Source organism: Dermochelys coriacea, chromosome 10, assembly GCF_009764565.3.
Source record: "Dermochelys coriacea isolate rDerCor1 chromosome 10, rDerCor1.pri.v4, whole genome shotgun sequence".
In the NCBI taxonomy this organism is placed as follows: Eukaryota; Metazoa; Chordata; order Testudines; family Dermochelyidae; genus Dermochelys; species Dermochelys coriacea.
In genome coordinates, this window is record NC_050077.1 from 64,281,249 (window position 1) to 64,303,178 (window position 21,930).

General features: G+C 42.6%; 1 long non-coding RNA gene across 3 annotated transcripts in view; it reads left to right on the plus strand.

The window, feature by feature from the left end:
• Window positions 1–21,930, plus strand: part of LOC119862657 — a 210,720-nt gene that overhangs the window by 62,949 nt on the left and 125,841 nt on the right. Inside the window, exon 2 of one of the 3 annotated variants that reach the window (XR_006274763.1) lies at window positions 20,322–20,472. The exons of the other annotated variants lie outside the window; for them this stretch is intronic. This is a non-coding gene — a long non-coding RNA (uncharacterized LOC119862657). The remainder of the gene's footprint in view (window positions 1–20,321; window positions 20,473–21,930) is intronic. 3 annotated transcript variants of the gene reach the window in all.

Below are 21,930 nucleotides of genomic sequence, written 5' to 3' on the forward strand. Positions count from 1 at the left end.
GGAAACAGCCAATCAGAGTTCAGCAGGCTCAATTAAAAGGAATTACAAGGCCTGAGCAGTTCAGTTGCTGGCTGGGACCAGAAGGGTGAAGGAGGACTGGAAGGTTGTGAAATGCCACATATACAGAGGCTTAAGAGAGACCCTGCTTGAGCAGGGATAGGACTATGAGGCTCTCCAGGTGCAGAAGGAGAGAGAACCCTGACTAAAGGGGGGCAGAGACTGTTACAAGCTCTCTAGGCAAAGAGGCCTGAGAGAAGACCCTGAGAAATCAGGACAGAGACTGAGAAACTCTCAAGGTAAGGAGGCCTGGGAAAGACCCTGCTCAAACAGGGAACAGACAGAGAACCCAAGAAGGTGATGGGACAGAGTGGGAAGCAGCACAGGGAATGCAACAGCAGCAACTATTAATGGGAAGCAGTATTTGACTGCTGTTTATACAATCCCTGGCTTGGGACCTGGAGTAGTGGGTGGACCCAGGTCCCTGCACTGGCTACTGGGGAAGTGGCCTAAGCCCCAAGAAGGGAATAAGACTCAGTACTAAAAACCCAAGAAAGGGGCTAGAATATAAAAGGCCCAGAGATGGGGTTGAAGACCCCGGAGAGGGCCAAACATTTGATGGACTTTGTTACCCCAGAAAGGATTCCTTTGTGTGCTTTGACTGTAAGAAACTTGGGCTGAGCCACTGAAGATCTATCTGACGAGAGCCAGCCAACAGGGGGCATCAGGAGCAGAGAAAGGAAAAAGTGCAAGATAGCACCTAGCTGACAGCGGGCACTCATGAGAAGTGAGTGCACTCGGTCACACTGCCTCTTTTCAGAATTTGGCACAGTCCACCATAGATTCCTTTGACAGGTTTCAGAGTAGCAGCCGTGTTAGTCTGTATTCGCAAAAAGAAAAGGAGTACTTGTGGCACCTTAGAGACTAACAAATTTATTTGCGCATAAGCTTTCGGGAGCTACAGCTCACTTCATCAGATGCATTTGGTGGAAAATACAGTGGGGAGATTTATATACACACACAGAGAACATGAAACAACGGGTTTTATCATACATGCTGTAAGGAGAGTGATCACTTAAGATGAGGCATCACCAGCAGCGGGGAGGAGGAAAGGAGGAAAACCTTTCATGGTGACAAGCAAGGTAGGCCATTTCCAGCAGTTAACGAGAACATCTGAGGAACAGTGAGGGGTGGGGTGGGGTAGTCCCATCTCAGGCACACGACAGGAAAATATATTTATCATTCTAGTAGTTTTCTCTCTAATCTGAATTTGTATACTATATCCAGCACTACGGTCTCCAAGCATCTAGTTTCAAATTTTATGTTTTGGACATTTTTATTCAATTGTGCTTGGCTGCAGCTTTGGTGTGATATATAGAGAAAAAGATTACAATACTTTTTATGAAGCTTAGTCTCCCTTTGTAAGATGATCCGAGTTCTAGTATAGTGCATCCTTCTCATAGGTTCTTCCGACTCATAAACGGATGTGGGTCGAATGAGTTAAGAAGAGATGTAGGCATATCCTTGTCTTTTGTCCTGCAGCCTGGGTGGTAGACACCTTTGGGTCTCTTGCTCTGAAGTAAGAAAACACTGTAATAAATGATCTGCTGATATCTTCACCTGCGTATACACAAATTCTGAGCAGAAATTTGAATCAAATATTTGCTTAACAATGTAACCATAACTTTTTAAGAACAAGTTTGGCCTCTATGGCATGCAGGACAAATTTTACCCCGTGTGTATGAATTTTTTTGAAAGATGAAAGTGCTACTATATGTGGTTTCCTGTTACATAAATCAGTATGACTTCTCCAAGAATTTAGGAGATATGAATATCAGAATGAAATATGTTTAAGACATGAATTTCCAAAGCCCCAAGTTTTTCTGTGTCACTCAGTGTATTTTGTATAATTCATATTAGAGAGATATTTCAGTTGTGTGATCAAAATCTGCTGAATTGAGGGTTATAGCAGCCAATTAACAGCTGTCAAATAGGATTATCACTGGCTGCTATCCTCATATAGCATCAAATCAAATGCTAATTTCACTCAATCCATCAGTTCATCAGTCCACCTTGCTGCCACGATGGATGACAAGATGGATGACAAAGTGAGACTGAAATGAAAAATAAAATACTGTAATCTTTCTAAAATGCATTTTAATGGACTCGATGGGCCTCACTCTGAACTTGTTCACACCGGTATACATCCGGAGTAACTCCACTGAAGTCAGTGGAGTTACACCAGTTGTAAAACCTCATGGGGGAGAATCAAGTACACCATATGCAATTTTGATGTAAGCACATTTTCCTTACATTTCATAATTGTGAATGCAAATATAACATGGTAACAAATGCAAACATTACAGTCAGTAGGTGGAGCCTTCACATTCACCTTAAGAACAGCAAATGTGTCCTGCAACAGAGGCAGTGGAACTCTGCTTAGAATGGGAGGGTAGAATGGAGGTGTTCTGCATGCAGAGTGTGGGGGAATCAGGGGCAGAGGCGGGAGGTCAGGGTGTGAGGGATAGAAGGGGCATTAGGGTGATGCTCTACAAGGGGAATGAGGGGAGTTAGTGAGACTCAGCAGAGGATAGCGGGTTTCCTACCTGCTCGCTGAGCTGATCCTAGGTGCCATGACAGCCACTACACCCCTCCAGTTCCTGCTTTCGCCTCTGCTGCCTCTCCCCCAGTCCATGTGCACACAGCTTACAGGGAAAGGTAAGTGAAGGTGGAAATATAGATCAGCCCCTGCAATATTTCCATTGTGGGACACTAGCCCCCACTGCTCCTTTGGTATTGCCTCACCTGCCCTAGAAGATGGAAAATATAGTAGGACAAGACGGATTCTCGGCTTGTACCTTACAGTTTAAACTGTGTACATTTGATTTAAAATTTCATCCCCCAAAGTTAATCTCCTCTCTCCCCTCACTGACAGACTCTCCAGCTTCTTGAGAGGGAACTTCTAAAATCACGTGGGACCTGTGTGTTGCAGGTCAGACAATGCTCTACAGCTACCTTCTGCAAGCATTATTTTCATATTTTTTGTGTGCGCACGTGCACATGTACACATGCTTGTGGACCCTTGTGTGTCACTCACCCACATCTCCCACCGTAGCTGTCTTCTACACTATTGCATCCATCCTTCTCCCTTTCCCTGTTTGCTCCATTTCCTCATCCTTTTTTATCTTCACCTGTCTACAGTTGCTATCAATCTGCCTACAGTTGCTACCTGCTTCTCTTCCTGTCTCCATTCCAACCTTCCCCCTCCTCTCACCAGCATCCAGATTCCACATCCACATCATCCTCTTCCTGACCTCTAGGGCCATTTGCCCCAACCCAGGCCCAGCTTCCATCTCTACCCTCTCTAATTCCCGCCCCTATCCCCATGACCACTTCCACTGCTCTCGTGCACTGTTCCTATTCTTTCTGTTGCCGAGTTTCCCCCCTCACATCATCACCTGGTCTCTTTCAACATTACCCATCAGCGCCCTTGACTATGTTCTCTCTTGGTTCTCTGACTTTTCCTCTAATCACTCCTTCACCATGTCCTTTTGAGGATCCTCTTCATTCTTGCTCAAGCTTTCTGTTGGGGTTCTCCAGGGCTCTGTTCTTGGCACCCTTCTCTTCTTTCTGTACACCTTGTCTCTGTTTAAACTCATCCACAAACACAAATTCATCTTCATCTCTGTGTGGACAATTCATGGATCTACCTCTTTACTGCAGACATGTCTCCTTCTGTCTAAATGAAAATCTTGGCCCCTGTCTCTGACATCTCCTTGATGATGTCTAGCCAACAGTTCAAACCCAACAGGGCTAAAAAGGTACTCCTTAATTTGCCCCCTGAACTCTCCCACTATCTTCTTTCTTGATCTCTGAACAACACCATCCTCCTGCCTGTTGCTCAGGTGTGAAACTTTGGTGTCCTCTTCAACTCAGATCTCTCTCTAGCTCTCACATGTGCTACATGTAGGCTATGTCTGAGTCTTGCCAATTCTTGCATAACATGTCTAAGATACAACCTTCCTTGTCCTTGGCTAAAACTCTGGTCCAGGCTCTCACCACCTCATGTCTCAAGTACAACAATATTCTTTTCTCTGACCTGGACAAATACAATTTTATCATATAATCTCGTATCCCTTCACAATCCTGCTGCAAAATCATTTCCCTTTGACCATCTCATTCCTCTCTTTGCATCCCTTCACTGGCTCCCTCTTCGCTCTATCTAAGCTATTTTCAAGGCCCTTCACAGGCTATCCCCACCATACCTATCCTCTCTTATTCAGTATTGAAAGGTCAGTTCTCACCTCTGATTGGCCCACAATATCAACCTCTATCTACCACTTGTTAAATTTTTGGATAAGCTCCTTCCTGCTTTCTCCTATGCTGCCTCTCATGCATGGGAATGTGGTACTTGCACAATCACCTCATTGTGCTCCTTCAAATCCCTACTTAAAACTCTCCTTTGCCATGATGTGAGGGGTGTGGGGGAAACAACCCCCATTTGACAGTGGTTAGGCCACTGTTGTGCTTAGACCTCAGTCTGCCATGCTGATCAATATTGTCTCATTATTTCTTTGAACTCCCCTGTTGGTCTGTCTGTATCTATCTGTTGTCTCTTGTCTTAGATTGTAAGCTCCTTGGAGCAGGGACCAACTTTTGCAGCATCTAGCACAATGGGGCCCTGGTTCATGATTGGGCCTCCTAGATGCTACAATAATACAAATAATAAATGCTTAATTTTATTCTATTAAACAGTCTCTTCCCATTCCCAGACCCGAAATATGGCCATCGGGAAAAGTATCAAGACTTCATAAGTGATCCTCAGGGTCCAACTCCCACTAGCTATAGCCTTCCCTCCTGCCCCATCTTATTTTTACAAGTGAAGTGACTGGTCTATCTGTGTCCATGCTAGGCCTCAGTAAAGGTGCTTTGAATGGTTTTGCACAGTGGAATATTGGGCATATTAAATCTCAGAGTGTGCTAGATTTATATAGACATACTATCTACAAACAAATCACTGCACTTTTCCCTTTTAATAGTTTATCCAGATGGCAAGGTATTTTTTAGATGGTAAGCTTTTATCTTAATGTTAAATTTTTATTTCTTCACTAGTATCTATTTAGCCTTTTCTCATGTTCTGTACTTTCACTTCAGTTAATACAGTAGGAAATTGTAGAAGGTATTTAACTACAGTATGTCTGCTATCAGTTTCACTGCATGTGTATACTTTACTACTAAAGGAGAAAGGTGGGGGAAGAGGTTTGTGGTTGCGCTTTTCAGATATATTTCTCTATCATGGATGCACCCATAGCTGTGTGAAATTGTTGTTTCATATTTAAAACAAAAATATAATCTGCATGTATAATTTAATAGGTTCACTGCTAGTGCAATATAGGACCAAGTGGTAAAACAGGAAACGTTATATACTTATACAACTTAATTCTTCTTTGACAGAACTAGTTGAAAAATATATATCATGTATATTAATAATATATGTTGTACTGTTAATGTTTAGGTTTTGCTTTCCAACAAAAGCTTAGATCAATAGTTATAGTATGTGGAAATACCAAAACAATTCCAGTGTTATTTTCAATTGAAATACATCACAGCAAACTCAAAAACCAAACCAGTCTTTTTATATATGGCTTCTTTTGTTATCCGTATTATTCTTTCAAAGTTTTCTTCATGTGAGTCACAAGAAGGGAGATTAAAAGCTTATCTAGTTTAATAAAACTGTCGTTACTTAATATTTGAATGAATTATCACAGGAAAGTGTCAAACATCTCCAGTTTAAATAAATGTAATCAATCACATCACCATGTCATTTTCTTCACCACATGTTCAGTAATACTTTGTTTTTAATTACATCCAGATTGATAGCATGGAAAATTAATGACTAAGGGATTAGAGTTGCTAAAAATGTACAGAAAGTCTTTATTGGGGATAAAGGGTTTAAGATCTTCCTACTTGCACATAAGTCAAGATTTATTAGTGTTGTGACAATGTGCTTAGCATTTGCATTAAAAACAACATGTATGAATTTTAAATAGGAGAATAAATAAATAAATAAACAATATGAGTTTTTTGGCTTTCTAAACTTAAGACCTGGAATATAAAAGGAGATTGAAAGGTTTTTAGTAGTATAAAAGGAGGCTATTCAACATATCAGTTTGCATTTGTACACAATACATATTAACAACTTATCCTAATTATCTTAAATACTATACTTAAAGTACGTGGAATTTAAGTACTTTCTTTTCAAGGTACCTAACTATACTATGACATAATACCATGTAACTGCTTAGAAGTAACATATTCCTATACACTAATTGATAGGTTCAAAAATAATTTCTTAAATATCCTATAATCTAGAGGACAAAAAGAATCTCGTTCTTTGGAATTATGGGGTTTGTTTTTACTAAGTCTGGGCAAGTTATTATAAAACTCACATTTTAAGACACAAATATCATAACACCACTATATAAATCAATGGTACGACCATACCTTGAATACTGTATGCAATCCTCGTCACCCCAGTGCAAAAAAATATATATTAGAATTGCAAAAGGTACAGAGAAGGGCAACAAAAATGATCAGGGGTAAGGAAGAATTGACATACAAGTTGAGATTTAAAAGACCGGGACTGTTCATCTTAGAAAAGAGATAATTAAGGGGGATATAATAGAGGTCCTGTAAAATTGTGAATGGTGTGGAGGAAGTGAATAAGAAAGTGTTTATTTACCCCTTCACATAACACAAGAACCAGAGGTCACCCAATGAAATTAATAGGCAGCAGGTTTCAAACAAACATAAGGAAGTGTTTCTTTGCACAATGCAGTCAACCTATAGAAGTTGTTGCCAGGGGATTTTGTAAAGGCCAAACGTGTAACTGGGTTTCCAAAAGAATTAGACAAATTCATGAAGGATAGATCCATCAGTGGTTATTAGCAGGGCCATACCAAATTCACGGTCCATTTTGGTCAATTTCATGGTTATAGGATTTTAAAATCTTAAATTTCATGACTTCAACTAGTTAAATCTGAAATTTCATGATGTTGTAACTGTAGAGGTCCTGACCCCAAAAGGAGCGCGCGTGTGTGTGTGTGTGTGTGTGTGTGTGTGTCGGGGGGTGTTAAAGTACTGCTACCCTTATTTCTGTGCTGCTGTTGGCAGGAGTGCTGCCTTCAGAGCTGGGCAGCTTGAGAGCAGTGGCTATTGGCCGGGAGCCCAGCTCTGCAGGCAGAACTGCCGCCAGCAGAAGCACAGAAGTAAGGATGGCATGGTATGGTATTGCCACCCATACTTCTGCACTGCTACCTGCAGAGCTGGGCCTTCAGTCAGCAGCCACCACTCTCTGGTGGCCTAGCTCTGAAGGCAGCAGCACAGAAGTAAGGGTGGCATGGTATGGTATTGACACCCTTATTTCTGTGCTGCTGCTGGTGGGGTGCTACCTTCAGAGCTAGGGACCCGGCCACAGCTCTCTGGCTGCTCTCTGGCCACCCAGCTCTGAAGGCAGTGCAGAAGTAAGGGTGGCAATACCGCAACCCCCCCTAAAATAACCTTATGATCCTCCTGCAACTCCTTTTTGGATCAGGACCCCCAGTTTGAGTTTGAGGAACGCTGGTCTCCTCTGTGAAATCTGTATAGTATAAGATAAAAGCACACAAGACCAGATTTCATAGGGGGAGACCAGATTTCACGGTCCACGGTGTCTTTTTCAGAGCCATGAATTGGGTAGGGCCCTAGCTATTAGCCACAATGGTCAGGGACACAACCCCATGCTCAGGGTATCCCTAAGCCTCTTACTGCCAAAACCTGGGACTTAATGAGATAGATCTCTTGATGAATAGCCCTGTTCTGTTCATTTCCATTGTAACATCTGGCACCAGCCACTGTTGGAAGAAAGGATAGTGGGCTGGATGGATCATTGGTCTGATCCAGTATGGCCATTCCTATGTTTTTCTGAATGGAAAAATCATCTGGAATTCATAAAAGTATTTGCAAATTATTTCCCCCCTACATTTGTCCAGCTCTTACAGTTAACTTCAGAAGCATGACAGTGCTTCAGCTGAACTTCCATTAAAGAGCAACAACTGAAGACGGAACTTCTACAGCTTAAAAGGGAGTTTAAAAAAAAAAGGCATATAGGCCTGATATAATATCCTCAGAACTCAATAAGTGTCCTTCAAAAGGCTTTGGATTAGGCCATGTATTCACTGTGTAGTACCTGACGCCCCCAACAGGAAAGGAAGGTACATTGGTGCAAAGTTAACACATTAAAATAAAAATAATAATAATTATAATAATTAAAAAAAAAGTACAATGAATGTCCCATTCCCTCCCTCCCCCCCTCACAAAAAAAGGTTAATAGCTTCAGAAGGCTCTTATTATGAAATTTTTCTTGGCCACATTTTTTGTTCAATGCAATATTAAAACCAATCTTACTAAACTTTCTCCCCCCTCCCCCACAAATTGTTGGTACCAGAGAAGTTAGGATTAGTATTTTAAACCTCAGCTATTTTACCTAGAAAAATCTTAACCGTGTCATTAATACCAGTGTCACTGGCACTTACATCTCATTCAATGACAGGTTTCAGAGTTTTTCCACCAAATGCATCCGATGAAGTGAGCTGTAGCTCACGAAAGCTTATGCTCTAATAAATTTGTTAGTCTCTAAGGTGCCACAAGTACTCCATCTCATTCAATGATCAACTCCCTATCTTACCTTGTTTTAAATAACCTACAAGGGACTGAATTTGCTTCAGTGGAGTTTCAACCTCTATCTATTCAATGGTGAAACCCACTGGTCAACATACAGCTATCAACAGCCTCTATATCCAAATTCTGTTTAACAGGGCATAATTAACTCACATTAGGTAAATGTGTAGGACAAAACTAGGTTCCTGTGAATCTGGACAGAATTAAATTAAAATTATTAATGTTAAAAGCAGTTTTTGTTTTTAAAAAGTGAAAGTTGTCTGATAAATGAGCTGCGGAAACAGTAAAATATTTTCCTTCCTAAAATTCACTGTTATCCTTCACGCCCCCCCTTGTCAGACAACTTGCACTTTTTAAAAAAACTGCTCTTAACATTAATAATTTTAATAATTACACAATCAAAAACCATGATCTTGTCATTTATATATATTTGTGCCCTCTGTGATGATTTGGGGAATCTGTCTGTACAATTTGAGAGTTCTGGGTGATGGTTGTGAAGTTGCTATTTATTAAACGCTCTTTAATAAATAGCAAATTCCTCTTGGTGAATGTGGAATTACCATTTGCCAATGAGGCCTCTAATGCATACCACCAGACAACGGAGACTCATTAATCTTGATGACTATGCTGTGGACTGAACAGTAGGTATGCTAAAGAGGATGTCTGAACTGGAAAACCAGTTTGACTAAGGCTATATCTACACTACAGCACGTACAGTGGAACAGCTGCACTGATGCAGCTGCGCCACTTTAGTGCTTGCGGTGGAGACGCTCTATGCTGACGGGAGAGCACTTAACTCCTGCCTCCGCCAGAGGGCGTAGCTATGACTGGGGGAGCACTCCTGCCATCATAGTTCTCTCTTTGTACCGACACTTAGCTTGGATTATTACCACCCCGAGTGACATAAATTATAGTGAAGTAAACTGTAAAATAGACAAGGTCTCAGTGTCTTTGCAAGTGAAGTGGAGAGAGCAGAAAATTTCCAAACAGGACAACGAGAAGTGACAAAGCAGAGATTTAAAAAGGACTATCAGGTTGAAGGCTTTATTCAGGAAGGATAGGAAACTTTGGGAGAAAGAGGGGATGAGACAGGCATGCTTTCATAGCTGGGGATGGGGGGGAGGACACTTTAGCTATGTGATCAGCTAATGCCAAAGCAAGCTGAGAGAGAGAGACAGGCTCCATGCACTGGAGGTGAAGGGTCCTGGACACCCCCCGATGACCCTGACCCCAGCACAAAGAATGTAGTGAGGAACTGAGGCAAGGAAATGGATGTAGGTTTTATTTTTATTTTTTTTATCTTGTATATTAGTCATGTTACTGAATAAAGAGTAATGGTGTTCTAGGATCCTCTGCAAATGCAGTTTGTGTGTTTGTTTGCTTTCATCGTCATATAACCCATAAGAGGTAACTATAAACCCAAAGCACTCACACAGCTGGAGCTCTTGGAGAGGCTTTGTTTAAAGTATGGGGAAGCCTGAGGGGTCAGCAATAGTCCTGGGGCTAGGCAGTTGGTCCATGAGGTCTCAGCTCTTAGGAGGGGGTGCTAGATATAATCTGCACCCCAAGAGCGTGCCCAGAGACTCCCAAATCAGGGACTGTGTCTGAACTCTGTTCTGACTTTGGAGGCATAAAGAATACAGGGATTCAGTATTTAGATCCCCTCCTGGATGTCTGAATGGCCAAGAAGTGAGCTCAGCTAAATCTGCGATACTCCTTAGAATTTACGCAGATCTGCTTTGGTGCTTACTACAAATTCCTAATGAAACTTTGAAGAGCCAAAATCTGCCTTATACAACTCTCATTGACTCAAACTTCTTTGAAATTCTGTCCCTTCATGTGCAAGTCAGATTTTTTATTAATGAGGTAGGCAGCTCTAGCAGTAAAGATTTGTTATGGAAATATGATGTGCTTTAAACATATTTTTAAAACCAGGAAGAACTCTAAAACCTTATTGAGCCAATGAAAAAAACCAATAAATTATATGAAAATCTAACTTTTTCTGAAATCTAGTACAGCTAGGAATAGTGAGACATTTTTCATAAACAAATGCTTATTTATACTATATCTATAGTATCTGTTCAATTCCAGATTTCATGACTGCTGAGGGATATGCCACAGGCAAAACAAGGGTGTCTGTGTGATGGGAGACAGCCTTCTTTTGATCCTTTTGTATCAGTAGTAACAAAAATTGTGCCTCAATATGATTGTCAGTGTAACTATAAATATAATTTGAAATATTAAATTGTATGTGTTTTTGGATATTAAATAACATACATGGCATGTATTGCAGGGAGAAGTTCTAAGACACATGCAGAGAGGAAGGGTCTGGTTTGTAAGGGAGCTTGGCTAGTTCTCAGCAGGTGTGGGTTCAAGTTCCCACTCTGCCCCTTGGGCAAATCATTTAATTGCTCTGTGGTTCCATTCCCCGCACCTCCATGTTAAACGGAGATGATGATCATACTTCCTTTCTCCCACGCTTTGTCTTGTCTATTTAAATTGTAAACTCTTCAGGACAGGGTTCTCTAATTGTGTTTGTACAGTGCCTAGTACAATGAGGCCCTGCTACCATATCATAAAAAAATAGAATAAAATATCCTTCATAAGAGTCACAAAAACAAAATCATTGAAAGAATGTGTGCTGTACGTTGTAGTGTCAGCAACCAATGTAAAGACTAAGGGTGAAATCTGGCTCCATTGATGTCAAAGGCAAAACTCCCATTGACTTCAAGAGGGCCAGGATTTCATTCTGAGGGCTAGATTCACAAGGGGGATTTAGGCATTGCAACAGTCAGCCTGATGCCTAGTGGAAATCTCAACCCCAAGTTAGGCACCCAGGCACTTCATACAATGTATAAGGAGAGTTAGGCATCTAAAAAGGGATTTTCAGAAGCCAGCATGCTGAACAGGAACCCACCTAAGCTAGCCAGTGGGAAATGCTGAGGAGAGGATTACGGACTAAGACCTGCCCCTCAAAATGAGTTAAGTGCCTGTCTACACTGGGGAGTCACAGCTGTGACCCCTCGCCTGACGTGAGGTGCCTAAGCCAGGGTCAGACTTTTTTCAAGCAAAAAACGAGGAAGAAAAAATGCCCCTGTCACACTGTCTGGAGTGGCTCACGACCAAGTATGCCAACCTCAGGACAGACCCTTCAAAATGGTGGTATGTTCTATAACGGGGTGGACAAACTTACTGGCCCTATGAACTGCATATGACATTCTTCCGAAGTTCAAGAGCTGGAGCACACCTACCAGGAGCCAGGGCTCCAGCTCCATTCCTGATGAAGCCCCGAGACGCTCCTCCCCACTGGACAGAAGCTCCTATCCGACCACCCCACTGCAAGGCAGAGATCCTGAGCCCTTCCCCCACCCCAGTCTGGTAGGTGGAGAATGGAGGGTTGGAGGGGACTTATGATCCGCACTTTAATGGTAAATGAGCTGCATGTGGCTCATGATCCACAATTTGACCACACCATTCTATAATTAGATTTCACCAACCCAGTAACAAATATGGACTCTAGATCATTGTAGCAGTCTTACCATGGAGTCACAGACAGTCACCTTAAGCTCTCCAGTCTATCTTGCCACCCAGGCAAACTTGGCTCAGTGATCAATGGTCACTTGCACCATAAATCACAAAATATTCAAGTTGCTTCCAAGTTCCAAGAGACCAGTCACTTACCCACAGATCAATTTGTACCTTGGATCACACCAAAGACATTGCCTGTAGCCAATCCTGTAATTAACTAAAGGTATTAAGTAGGTTACCCATCTATCAGAGTGCTGTAACAATTGGGCTATACAGTATACTGGGGTAGTGTTTCATTTATAAAGTCTGAAGCTAGATGCAGTTTAAGTTGAACAAATGAAATTCTATTAAATTCTGTGGACTGCTCTGTCCATGTGGCTGAGTTGCTGCCAGCCTAACTCCCTGCATTCCCTTTTCCACTGGTGTCCACTCTCCAGGGAACAGGAGCCCACTGATCATAATATATCATCCCTATTTTACAGCCATTTTAGTATAAATATTAAATAACAGAACACCTGGACTCTCAACTCTTGTCCCTTCAGCCAAAGGTTGCTAGCATGTAGCCGAGTTGTAGTCTTGTCTTTACCACAGACTCAGCCAGTTACGTCGTCTTTGAGATAGTTTGGTTCCCTCAACAGGTGACCACAGCGGGAATGACCTATCTCTGTCTCCTTCTTTGATCTAGCAAACTCCCCTCTCTCTGTGGATTCTCCTCTCTGTGGGGTTAGCCTCCAGATGGTTCTCTGTGTCTTCATTCTGTGATGATCTCTATCTCTGTAGATTCTATCAGAGTAGCAGCCGTGTTAGTCTGTATCTGCAAAAAGAAAAGGAGTACTTGTGGCACCTTAGAGACTAACAAATTTATTTGAGCATAAGCTTTCGTGAGCTACAGATCACTTCATCGGATGCATGCAGTGGAAAATACAGTGGGGTGATCTTATATACCCAGAGAACATGAAACAATGGGTGTTACCATACAGACTGTAACAAGAGCGATCAGGAAAGGTGAGCTATTACCAGCAGGAAAGCAGGGGGCAGGGACCTTTTGTAGTGATGATCAAGGTGGGCCATTTCCAGCAGTTGACAAGAACACTAGGGGCGGAAATAAACAGGAAATATTTTTACTTTGTGTAATGACCCATCCACTCCCAGTCTTTATTCAAGCCTAAGTTAATTGTATCCCGTTTGCAAATTAATTCCAATTCAGCAGTCTCTTGTCGGAGTCTGTTTTTGAATTTTTTTTGTTGAATTGTCACCCTCCGGTCTGTAATCGAGTGACCAGAGAGATTGAAGTGTTCTCCGATTGGTTTTTGAATGTTATAATTCTTGACGTCTGATTTGTGTCCATTTATTCTTTTACGTAGAGACTGTCCAGTTTGACCAATGTACATGGCAGAGGGGCATTGCTGGCACCTGATGGCATATATCACATTGGTAGATGCTCAGGTGAACGAGCCTCTGATAGTGTGGCTGATGTGGTTAGGCCCTATGATGGTGTCCCCGAATAGATACATGGACACAATTGGCAATGGGCTTTATTGCAAGGATAGGTTCCTGTGTTAGTGTTTTTTGTTGTGTCGAGTGTGGTTGCTGGTGAGTATTTGCTTCAGGTTGGGGGGGCTGTCTGTAAGCAAGGACTGGCCTGTCTCCCAAGATGTGTGAGAGTGATGGGTCATCCTTCAGGATAGGTTGTAGATCCTTGATGATGCATTGGAGAGGTTTTAGTTGGGGGCTGAAGGTGATGGCTAGTGGCGTTCTGTTGTTTTCTTTGTCGGGCCTGTCCTGTAGTAGGTAACTTCTGGGTACTCTTCTGGCTCTGTCAATGTGTTCTTGTCAACTGCTGAAAATGGCCCACTTTGATTATCACTACAAAAGCCCCCTCCCTCTTCCCCGCTCTCTTGCTGGTAATAGCTCACCTTTCCTGATCACTCTTGTTACAGTCTGTATGGTAACACCCATTGTTTCATGTTCTCTGTGTATATAAATCTCCCCACTGTATTTTCCACTGTATGCATCTGATGAAGTGAGCTGTAGCTCACAAAAGCTTATGCTCAAATAAATTTGGTCTCTAAGGTGCCACAAGTACTCTTCTTTCTTTTTCCTGTAGATTCTAGGTATTTTGTCTGCTGGCTCATAAGTGTTTCCCATTCCTTTGGATCACTTGTCCCTCTTGTGTAGTTACTTTTGTATAACATGGGTGCCCCTGCACTCCTCACCACTACTTTAGTCCACTCCTTCTGGGGTGTGTCTAATGGCTGAAACCTCACAAGAGTGCATGGCTCCAGGGTTGTTAGATCTTTTTTGTACTCTAGTACCTGCTTTCTCTGATTGCTGGCCATCTCCTCTTGGCAGTGTCTCCATCCTGCTGGCTGCAACAGGGTTTTGGTCCTTCATCCCATCAGTGCCTGCACTGGACTGTGTACTAAAAATGCTAGCAAAGTGTCTGAACTAGAAGAAACAGACTTGAGTAACAGTCTCTTAGTTGCTTCCAAAGCTGATTACACCTTATGTTGTTCCATGGGTACCCTAGGAGGAAGAGGACTGGTCAAAATCCCATTTGTGTGCAAATTCCTTGAATTCTTCTGAGGCAAATTGGGGTCATTTGTTAGTGAATACAGTGTCCAGAATGCCGTATCTTACAAAGGTGGGCCTTCAGTTTGCCAATATGACATGCTTTTTTTTTTTAATCAGGCAGGGCATCAGCCTCATGGAAGTTTGAACAGGAGTTTGCTTCAGTCAAGTACTGTTGAGGGTAAATAAGTCCATTGCCTCCCTTTTCCATGGTTTGGTGGGTAGCTGACGTGGTAGACTTTGTCATCTCCTTTCTGCTGACGGTCATCACACGACTGTCAGGTGTCACATCCTTCTATAGAGCAGAGTTGTGTATTTGTTCCCAACCACTAAACGCACTCTTGAGCCCACCTCTAACACCTGACAATGCGCAGGTAGTGGTGAGATTGAGTGCTGCAGACTTCTCTGTCTGGTTTGCCAATAAGGTAATGTAACAGTTTTACTTTCCTGCTTGTTGTTGGCCTCCTTCATAGCCAGGTCCGTATGGAGCTTTAATTCCTCCTTCCGCCAGGTCCATCGTTGCCTGGCTAGGTTTGTGTCTGCAAAATCCAACTTCATGGTGCTAGCTGCTGCACAGCAGAGAACTCACTGCTTAGACATTGCCAGCACGCTTCATTCACTAAGTGCAAAGCTGAATGTGGTTTAAGTTGAACAAGTGAAACTTGATGGAACATTGTGCATTGCTCTATGTGCCTAAGTTGCTTCCAGCTTAACTCCCCATATTCTTTGTTCCACTGGTGTCCCCTCACTAACAGTCCCTGGAACCGTTGGCCCTCTGGCTCTTGTTCCACTCGTGGATCTCTCTCAATCTCACCTGTTAAACCTATTCCACTCTCTATAAATACTTAAATAGAGACTGAAAGCCAGGTCCGTGCCCCAGTCCTCCACGGGGGTGCCCTAATCACTGGGATATAAAATCAGTCTCCCTCTCCCTGGCTTAATGAATCTTTAGGTATTTATACAAAGCAGGAGAGATTGAAACACACCCCCCCACACCCACCCACACACACAGTGTTAGGGCACTGTCATGGGAGACCTGGGTCTCCTATTCTCCAAATCAGGTAGAGGAGGGATTCAAACACATCCCAGGTGACTGATCTAACCAATGGGCTATTGGTATCAGAGTGGGGACAGCAGTACCACCTCCTCCTTCTCTGCTCATTTTTTATGTGTATGAGTGGAGGTGGGACTTGGTGTGCTCTGATCAGGCCCCATAGGTTAGATAGGCAGGAGAACCTCTACTCTGTGAATCCTCCCAGGGGTGAGGTGTGAGTTAGGCACCAGTTGGCGGTATCAGTAGTTAGGCGGTTCTACGCCTGCCCACCAACAGACACAGAGGGGCCTAGAGGATTTACTGGTGGAAACTTGGGCTCTTAGGGACGTCTGGTAAGTCCAGCATGAAATGGCAGCTGAGCAGGGGTTTTGAGACTTCCACTGGCACCAAAATGTTGGACACAACTTCCCCTTTAGGGGCTTAGGCATCTAAGTCCCTCTTGTGAATCTAGTCCTAAGTGTTTGGAAAGTTCCCTGAATGATACCTACGGTTATCATCGCAAACTGAATTTTTGCATGCACATTCCAACTGATGAAGTTAAGACTCGCCATAGCTAAAGGATAATTTGTGTGTTATTTACATGGGAAAAATCCATTCTGCATGGATTAGAAATTACTGTGATTAATTGATTTATCTTTGCTTTCTAGACAAAAAGTCCTATCCTTATTCATGAGGGTGTGTGCAATTCAAAATAGAAGTGGAATTAAATTAAAAGGGACACAGTGTGACTGCAATAATAGAAAAAGCAAGCTGTAATTTATGAGCAAACCATCCCTGTGCCAAGTTGAGGCATTTATATTGATATTCATGAATAAAGTGTAATTGATATGGCAATATGACAATCATACACTTTACACATTCAGACTCATTCTTATTCTCATAGACTAGAATCATAGACTTTGAGGTCAGAAGGGACCATTATGATTGTCTAGGCTGACCTCCTGCACAATGCAGGCCACAGAATCTCACCCACTCCTGTAACAAACCTCTAACCTATGTCTGAGCTATTGAAATCCTCAAATCGTGGTTTAAAGACTTTGAGGTGCAGAGAATCCCTCTGCAGTGTGGGGCACGGGTTACTTGCTGGAGAAGGCAAAAAAAAAAAAAACAAAAACCCTGGGCCTCTGCCAATCTGCCCTGGAGGAAAATTCCTTCTCAACCCAAATATGGCGATCACCTAAACCCTGAGCATGTGAGCAAGACTCACCAGCCAGCCACCCAGGAAAGAATTCTCTATAGTAACTCAGATCGCACCATCTAACATCCCATCACAGGCCATTGGGCCTATCATTTTAGAAATAGCCAGTACAAAAAATGGAATAGTAAAAAGTAATCTTTATGGAATTTTAGAATAAGAATAATTTGTGAGTGTATGTGGGTGGTGGTGGCGGCGAGGAATAAGGTGGGGAGAGAGAGTATGGTGGTTTTTTTTTTGTTTTTTTTTTTAAATCCTGGAAGCAGTGGCGGATTTAGCATTAGTGGGGCCCTGTACTCGGCTTCATTTTTGCCCCCACCCCTTATGGAGGAGAGCATTCTCTCTTATCTTCCCCCACCCGTCTGCATTTTTAATTTTTTCTGCATTCTCCTCCTGTGGCTCAGGGCTGGGGGTGCAAGGTCTGGGAGGGAGTCATGGTGCAGGAGTGGGCTCAGGGTTGGGGTGCGGAAGCAGGCTGGGGTGCAGGGTGTGGTTGGAAGTTAGGGTGCGGGAGGGGGCTCAGGGTTGGGGACAGGGGGTTGGGGTGCAGAGCACTTACCTGGGCCAGCTCCCGTTTGGTGCGGGAGGTGCGAGGAGTTCAGGTGGCTCCGAGCGGCCATGTGCTTGCCCCACAGGCACCGCCCCTCAGAGCTCCCATTGGCCACGATTCTTGGAGTGTGTTTGTGCCGCTGCCGCCAGGCAGGACCAGAATGCAAGGGCTTTAGGGGCTGCAGCCCAGGGCTAAGTGGGCCCCAGAGCCCAGGGCTGCAGCCCCTAAAGCCCTGCCCCCTTTCTGGATCTGGCCCTGTGAACATGAGCTGGAGGACTCAGGAGGAGCAGGGGCAGCCATGCAGCTGGAGAAAAATGGTGGTTTCCCCTTCAAAGCGTTGCTTCTCTCCGGCCGGCTGCACAGCTGCCCTGTGCTCCTCCTGAGTCCTCCGGCCTGCATTCGCAGCGCTCCTGGCACCCGCATCTCCCATCTGCTCCCGTGAGGCTGCGGGTGAGCCTCCCTCCCTGCTCTCCTGCTCCCCACAGCTTCTACGCCCGCAGCCCCCACCCCATGGAGCAGCCCCCCTGCAGGGGTGCTGAGCTGCCTGAGTGCCTGGCCCTGGGGTCCCCTGTGCTGTTGGGGGGCCCCAGGGCCTGGGGGGGCCCTATCCCAGGACACTGTGTGTTTCATCATAAATCCGCCCATGCCTGGAAGGATTTCACACTTTTTGGGAGTTCATCTAAAGATGCAAACAACAAGAAAAGGACAGAAAGCACCCAGCATTAACATGTCTGGGATTTCACATCTGTATTTCTACATGCAATAGGTGGCCCTAATATACAATATGCGGACAGACTGCGGCACTCACACAAAGCCCTATTGAAGTCAATGGCCATACATTATAGATTGCAGGATTGGGGACTATATAAGCAGAAATGTAGTGGTGGGGGGGGAGGGGTGGAAAGTAAACAGATGCCTATTGGTATCTCCAGATCACTCACCTGGAGACACAAGCATCCACAGACCCAGAAATTCAAGGGTCTCTTCTCCCCAAAACATTCAGGGGCTGCTCAACAGGAGCAATATGGTTTAAAGTGGATATTGTTTTCAAAATCTTGTTCAGGTATGAAGGCCCCAGTTCTGATATTCACAAAAAGATTCCATGTGACCTTTCGAAAGCTCTGCACCTGCTATGTGAAAGAGTAGGAGGATAGTCAGTATCCTTCCTAAGGCTGAATTAAGTCCTATCTCATCAGCATTCAGTACCACTGCCATGGCAAAAAGAAGGAAAGAAAGAACATAATATTGAGAAGGGAAATAAAAGAAGCACGTTGAAAAGGGGAAAGCATATTATTTCTTAGCAGCATTGTGGATTTTCTCTCTCATCCCTGGATCCACTCACACTCAATAAAGCAAATGACTTATGGATGGATCAGCAGTGATACGTGTGCCATAGTACATAGCAGGCTTTAGAATGTTTGTTGCATTTGCTATTTAGGTCAGCAAGCTGAGTTATAGAAGGCTCCTAAAATGGAGCAGAGAGAGAATTAAGTCTGTTTTCAGTAATGATAAACTTCTTTCAGAGTAGCAGCCGTGTTAGTCTGTATTTGCAAAAAAGAATGCCACAAAAAAAAAGATGCCACAAGTACTCATTCCTTCCCCTAGAGTCAATATCAGATTATCCAGAGGAGCATAAAACTATTCTACAGTAAGAACCAGAACCATTAAAATGAAGTAAGTATAAAACAAACTGTCAATGTTAGATATGAACAGAACTCCCCCACCCCCAAATGAACACACCCAAAGGGTGGGATTTCCGCTTTAGCGCTCCTACTGCCACAAAAGGACTGAACAAAAATGCAAATTCCAAACCCTTTCAAATTTTGAAGAAGTTCAGCTCAATGTATTCTAACTTGTATTTCTAGCCAGCATGTATGGTTTCTTAAATGATCAGGGAATCTTAACTGAGCTTGTCTAGAAATGGAAAATAACTTTGTGAAAACATTCAATATTTTACAAATTATTTCTATTTTGCATAGTTTAAAAGAATAATTTATTCAGTTTTATTGACATTTTTGCAAGCTATTTTTTTAAATACATTTTCTACATTTCTAAAATTTGATTTTTTTCCCCCACTTTCAGTACAATGAATATTATGACAATGTTTGGGTTTTGGCTTTTTCGGGTTTTTTCTTTTCATATTTTCTTTTCTACTCTGTAATTTCAAAACTTCTCCAATCTTTGAAAAGTCACAAAGAGGCAGAGTTGCAGAGTTCCATTTTTTCCCAAAGTTGAAGAAGTTTTGAAAAATTAGAGTGGCACAAGGAAAAACAGAAAAGTGGAAAAACCCTTTTTTAACTTAGGATGTTTTTTATTCTAAAAGAAAAAAGGGAGCAAAAAAGAAAATTAAAAAAATAATTTGAAACATTGAAATTTGACACTTCTAAATTTTTGAAACTTTCATTTTCTAGTAAAAACAGAATTTTGAAAAGCTGAATGCTTTTTCCTAAGGTTATTGGGTTAGAAAAAAGGCAATTGTCCATTTAAAAAAAAGTGTAGTGAGAATTTTGACCGCCTTTAGCTATAATGGAACATGGTTTATGGCCTCTTAGTTCCAAGAGCCACCAGCAAAGAGTTTGGTTGGTACATCTTGAGGGGAAAAATTCACCCTTAAGCTGTGTGTGTCTCTTTCAATGTTGTTCCAGTAAGTGAAGCAGCTTCTCCTTTTGATATGTTCTCAAATGTTCCATTTCATTCTCCATCAGCAGGGTTGTGTAGTGGGGGAAGACAAAGGAAGTAAAAAGTAAAGGAGAAGATCCTTATTCAAACTGATCCACACCTGAACAGTTTGGGAATTTCTCCCAGCACTGGTGATTTTCAAGATGTCAGCCCCTTCAGTTTGTTACTTTCTCATAACAGGTGAGCCCCTAGTATTGCAATACTGACCCTTCTTTAGCTTTTAACTCCCCCTACCCTTCATTCGGTAGCAGGCCAATTGTCCTTATGTGTGAGGGGCAGAGCTGGCTTCTTCTAGAATTTGCCAAAGCCTCTTTTGGGTCATTCAGAGTTCTTCCCTTTTAGATATGAATTACCCTGAAAACTTCTTAGAACATTGCCTTATTTTTGGCCACCTGGGAAAATACTAAACATAAAAGTGACAGCTACTTTCAAGATGCAAACAATGTGTGTGCTGATCCACATTACATTTTGGAACGAGAAAGTTTGAGTTTCTGGGTAGGTAGATTGGACTTGTCGTTTTTTTTTTTTTTTTTTCCTTCCTGTGCGGTGTAATAAGACCTTGCCTAAAATGATGAAACACTGGCTCCCAGCCAAAAACTGAAAACAACATATGTGTATTTTCCACTAGGAAAGTTATTAGCTCATTAGTATCCTTCACAGTTGAAATAACACAGTGAGCCAACGTGAATCAAACATTCCCAAGGGGCTAATTTCCTCCTACTGATTGGAGATTGGTGAAAATAAAGAAAAAAAGATCTGCCTACTTCTAATTTTAGAAACTGCCCTGTTGATTGAAAAAAAATCTTAGATCAGAAGACCATCACTCAAGTGCAATCCCATGTTGTCCTGATCTATGATAAGCAGTGAAATAATCCATTATAAGAACATTAACATTCATTATTATAGCATATTTAATAATCCTCTCCTATAGGCCTTCTCTGCATGCTCTGCACAAAATCTGTAGTTGTATTGGTGCAGTCCTCTTGTAGAGTGAGTTGATGAACATCTTGTTTGGCAGTTGCCTGGCAGTTAGACAAAATATCCACTGTCACCATATTAGTCCCATAGTTGTTGGTTTACCTGGCTGGTAAAAGAGAGAGGAGAATGACTTAATGTAAGAGTTCCAGTGGAGTGATATACCTCCTAAAGTGTGCTGTCTTTGCAGTTCGCAGCCCCTCTTTAACACACATTCTTTGAGGTGCAGATCTTCAGCTGCTTAACTGTCTCTGAAACCAGCAGTTAAAAATTAAAAATAAAAACCCAAACGTCAGCACATAACAGATACACAAATGAATGTTGAGATGAATATAGGATGGGCTCACAAGTTAACTGTGATCACTCCCCAATGCATTTTTGTCTGTTTCATGTGCTTTACACCTGTGGCTTGTAGACAATGGATTTGATTGCGCTGTGGAAAATTGGCAGTCAAGTTCAAAGCTGCTGCTCCTGCTGTTGTGTCTTTGTTCCCTCCTGTGAGCTTTCTGCATGTTTTTTTCTCCCTTTTTTTCATTGCCTCTGTGTGCTCTTACAATTATATTAGTATCTTTAACACCCCTTTGCTGCTCCTTTTGAGACATGCTGAATGTAGCAAAGGAAAAAATATAGCTTGATAAACTAAGACATCACAGATTGTAGAGA